This window comes from Mandrillus leucophaeus, unplaced genomic scaffold (genome assembly GCF_000951045.1).
Source record: "Mandrillus leucophaeus isolate KB7577 unplaced genomic scaffold, Mleu.le_1.0 Scaffold827, whole genome shotgun sequence".
Taxonomy (NCBI): Eukaryota; Metazoa; Chordata; class Mammalia; order Primates; family Cercopithecidae; genus Mandrillus; species Mandrillus leucophaeus.
In genome coordinates this window covers 23,783-29,217 of record NW_012108997.1, presented here as the reverse complement: position 1 = coordinate 29,217, position 5,435 = coordinate 23,783, and positions in this window count along the sequence as shown.

Below are 5,435 nucleotides of genomic sequence, written 5' to 3'. Positions count from 1 at the left end.
TGAAGCTGACAGATTTCTGGATCTCTGGGTGTGAAGGGGACTTTGCTCCCCACAGGACAATCATTCAAATAGAATCAAACAATTTTCATGTATGGGCCTTGGCTTTTTTATGCAGCTTTTTATAAAAAATAGAAAAGTACTCTGAACACAGCAGTTGTTCTTTAGTTCTTTGGGGGTTAGTAGAAAAAGAGAAATGCTATTTTTTTTTTTTCTATTTTGGGGGGTATCTTGAATTGATCTGAAGTTTGGATTTAGATTTGTTTTGTGTTTGATTTCTGTTTTAAAATCAGTGAATACATATATTGCATTTGTTTTATATATTTTGTGAAATTTCCTCCTCATTACATATACATATATACTCATATATATGCATGTACATAGATAAATATGTGGGGTGTGTGTAATGTTTATATATTAAGATATAGTTGAGAGTAAAATCTAAAATGAACTATGGGTTGTCATGTAGAGGGAGATGAAGGATGTTCCCCTCAATATTTTAAAATACAAAAAGAAAGGGCAGGTCAGTTTTTGAAGTGATATAAATCCAGTAATATAAATCCATATATTCTGTTTTACTTCACAGTTCCACATGGCAAGGTTGGATTCCGAATACCATAATTTAACTTTGGTAAAATTCTAACTTATGCCATCTGTCCTTCAACATATAACAGTGTATCACTTCCTATCAATCCAGAGGGACAAATTCCCTAGGATCACAAGCAAGAGGCACAAGGAAATGACATGGCAATGATGCTCATAATAGCAATGTAGAACCATGAGGTTTTCTCCTAACTCTGCTGTGAAAAAAAAATGGCTTATTTAAAGCAACTAGAATTTTTCCTCAGCCATCCTCAAGACAGCGACCTTAGAGGAGTCACCTCTAAGAAATATGTTTTGATTTCTTTGGCTTGATGTTAAATAAGGTCCTTGCTTGGAAAGAACTCAGGTCATTTTCAGCAAACGTGTCATGTTCTAGCTGACTTACCCTGAACTAAGGAAGAAGCGGTCTGTACCTCTTTAAAGGGAACACTACAAGAGGAATTTTAAGAAAAATGGCAGAAGTAGGAGATTAGATGGTAGAAAAGATTTTGAAGCCCCTTTCCTAAAAAAGTAGCTATGTGACAAACATCAAGAATTTCCTGGACTTGGCATGCCATCATTCTCAATACATTTAGTGGGAGAATATAAAGCAGGTTTGCTAACCATCAGTCCCAAAAGATGGCTCTCACTGTGTGCAAAATAGTAAAGACCATCACTATGCCAACCACCATCACTATGCCCATTACTGCCCAAGATGGATGATGTCCTGACTGCACAAGCTCCACTTTGCACCACAGCTGAAGGATCCCAAAAGGCAGCCCACCCCAGATTATGTATTTCAGGGGCCATGTGAAACACTGGGCACAGCTTTGAAGAAGATTCTGCTTCTATGAGAGAGAGGAACAAAGACCAGGCTGTTTCCCCAAGATGTTACATTTCCTAGGAGGGACAGAAATAAGGCATGCGCTGTTTCAGGGAGTTCCTCCCTGTCTCAGAATATCTTATTCTCAGTACATCCTACGGTACTCTTAAGAATTACAAGCAAGAAAAGGGGACAACTGGGTTGGTCCAAGGCTGCCAGGAAAGCTGTCTTCCAGACAGGGTGGGACATTTCTACATCTATTTTGCTATACCTATATTAAGCCTGCTATTAAATCACAAGCCATGGAAAACCAGACTATTCAGGGTTTAAGATACCACTATTTTAAAGCAAAGTAATATGGTCTAGATAGTTTCCACAAAACTTTAAGAAAATATTTTAAAGGCTATAGAGTTTTGCAAGTTTCTGAAAAGCAACCTTCTGGTAAGTTTAAATTTCCAAATCCTAAGTTTAAAATCTACTCAGTCATATATATTCTCTACAAGAGAACTTCTTTGGTCTGAAGAGGTGTTATTGACATTAACAGAACAGTGAATCAAATTGTCAAGAACTACAAAAATTAGAAAAAATGGCTTACATTGTTAAAGGGTATAGAATCCTAAAATACACAAAGTAAGCCTGCAACATTAAAAAAATCCAATTTGCAATATTTAAAAAGCATATAATACGAAAGACACTTTCTGCCATCTTAAAAAAGATAAAGACTTTATCCACAAGATGTGATCTCTACTTTAGGGAGATCTTTTATATTCTGTAGAGGCAGGAACTCAAATCTTTAACACCTTTATATCATTAGGGAATAAATGATTTCTCAGATAAAGATTAATAGGTCCCATGGTAACATTTTTAATGGGTAAAAGTTTATTGTCACATTTTAGAAGATTCTATTTATGCTTTATTATTTTATTTTCATTTTCCCCTGCAATTGTTTCTTGTCATCTATAGCTCAGATATTATCCAGCGTGCTACTCACCCTTGTACTTTGTATAGTTGAAGTCAAGATCTTTTCCAGGTGATTAGAACTGTTGAAGGATACTGAAATTTGAACTTGTGGGCTGTAATCCATTTGCTACCACTAAGTCTACAATTTATAAGCAAACCATTCTTCATAATTCCTAGTGGGAGATTTAATGACACTCCGGACTCTTCACCAAGTCACCTTTGTGAGCACAATGGCTCTTTACTGTATGATAGTAATTAAATTTGCTGCCTCTGTAGTTATTCAATGTATATGATGTTGAGTACCACGCATGTTGTAAACATGATACTAATGTTACAGGGGCTCAAAAATGATGATAACAGAAACTTTAACTCCAATGACCAACCCTGAGAAGGAGATTGCCACATATATTTTCATATCTTCACACCACAACCACCCCACAAATGATGCCAACATATACACGTCTGAATAGGTAATTCAGATTTCCAAAGATGAAAAGTAATATCATCATTTTAAAAATCGGAATGCCTACCTCATGTTTATTGTTTATAACTACATTTAGAAATTAATTTGAATAGGAAACACATTAACAGTTAAAATTTGGGAAAAAAAAATGTAAGAAATAATTAGAAAGCCTTGCTCCTGTCTTTGCCTCCAGGTACCCTATTCTTTTCCTTACAAGCAGCTGACATTACTAATACCTTACGCATCTTCCCAGGGATATTCTGTGTGTATACAAATAAGTCACTTTTTCTTACTCCAATGGAAATGCTCTTTCCACACTGTTAAGACACTTGTACCAGTCAGGCACCATACAAGTTTTGCTAAGAACTTCTTCATTCTTATTCCGTCTGGTGGATGTACTATGATTTAATTAAATAGTCACTTACTGATGAGCATTTAGATGTTTTGGGTTCCTTTACCCCAACTTGTTACTATTAGAAATAATGCCGAAAAAAATAAGTTTGTAAACACCTTATTTCACACATACACTACTATATCAGAATTACTACATTCAGGACATGTGTGTTAATAATTTTGATAGATATTGTCAAATTTCCCTCACTGGAGGCTATACCCATTTAAATTTCTATCAGCAATATAAGAAAATTAGTTTTCCCCACAACTTAGCCAAAGCAGTATATTACCAAATTTTTGACATTTGCAAATAAGATAGGTGAAAAATGGATCATAAATGTAGTTTGAATGTGCATTTTTCTTGAGTGAAGTTGAGTTTCTATAACAGTGCTTTATAGCTACTGCTATTCCTTTGCCAGTGAATTGTGTGTTCATATCTTCTGCTCAATTTTATTGAGTGGTGTGTCTATTTTTTAATTATTTGTAAATTTAGATTGGGGAATCCGAGCTTACTTTAATATATATTATGGAATATGTATATTCATATTCAAATTATGTGTATTCATAAGTCAGATAGATTTGTATTCAACTTTTTTTCCAGATGGCTATGCAATTATACAAATTAGTGACTGAAAAATCCTTTTTCCACATTTGGTTCTTGGATATATTAGTGTCTATTTCTAGACACCTATTCTGCTTTAGCAAATTAAATCATGATTTGAGTTATTGATAGTTTATAATTTATTTTAGTATTTGTAGAGTTAGTCCCTTTTCATTATACCTTTTTTTATTGTCCTCATTTACCTGGCTATTTGTGCTCTTTATTTACTTTATTTCTTAAAGTAAATTTTAGAATGAACTTGTTCAAAATAAAAATATAGTGATATTATATTTACTGAACTCATGTTACCTTTCGAACTTAACTTGCAGATGATAATGTTAAAAATATCATATTCCTTTGTAATTGTTTGAATTCTCTAAGTCCCTTAATATGTTTTAGTGTTTTTCTTCAGTTAATTATTTTAGGGATTTCCATGTATCCTACCATACCATCTGCAAATACTTGTAGTAATTTTCCTTTTATAAATAATTGTTACACATTTTTTTCTTGTCTGATTATATTGGATACTATTTCCAGAAGAGTTTTAAATCAATAATGGTGATAATGAAAACACTTGTCTTGGTCTAATTATACATTTTGGAAGATACTAGTTGTAGGCTTAGATAGATTTTTATTTTTATTATCATGTTATAAAATAGTCTTTAATAACTGCTTTATTAAAGATTTTAAAGAAAAGCAATCTTAAACATAAAAATAAATTGCCAAGAGCATTTTAAAATGAAATATATGAAAAATTGCAGTAAGTTTATATCTCCCATCTTTGCTCCTTCTGATCCAAAGTTCATGTAGCTTTATAAATTTTTTCCAAAACACGAAAATCAATACACATCACTCTCTATCCAAATATCTCCAGTGGCTTCAATTATTGCAGAAAACTATCCAAACACCTCAGCACTTGAAGTACAATACCCTTCAAAATATGTCCCCAATTAATCTTTACCCCTTATTCTCTAAATTTATATGCAAAAACTCCACAGTCTTGCTATGCCAGAGACTTCACCATCCATTAGATATTCTTACCACTTTTATGATTTTAAGCCTGTGCTTTTTTCTTTGTTATGTCGTAAAGCCTCTCTCAACCTTAAACCTATCAAACTTCTTGGCTTGATTTCCTAAACAACCTTCAAAAATATACATACTTCTCTAGGATTCTAAATTATTTCCATCTTCATACACTTATCCATAGAAAATGACTCATTCTCTTAGATACACTTTTATACCAGTTTTCCATCCTGCTGTAGTTTTTATAAAATTATAATGAGATATCATATTTAGCAGATTTATCTTAGAGTTGTGTTATATGCAAAAAACGATAATTATTTTAGTCATCTTTGTAATTCCAGTGCCTAGTACACTCCCTGGAATAGAGAAGTTACTCATTAAATAACAGTTTTAGCTTCAAAAATGGATTTCACAAAAGGTAATAATTGTCATGATTGAATGTTGCCAAAAAGTCTCTCTAATTAAAAACATTAAGGGTAAATTTAACCAATATTTATAATATATTATGATAAACATATATTTTATGAAATAATTATAATGAATTTAATGATATATTTTGAGAATCTTGATATATACTATCATTAACTGTTACA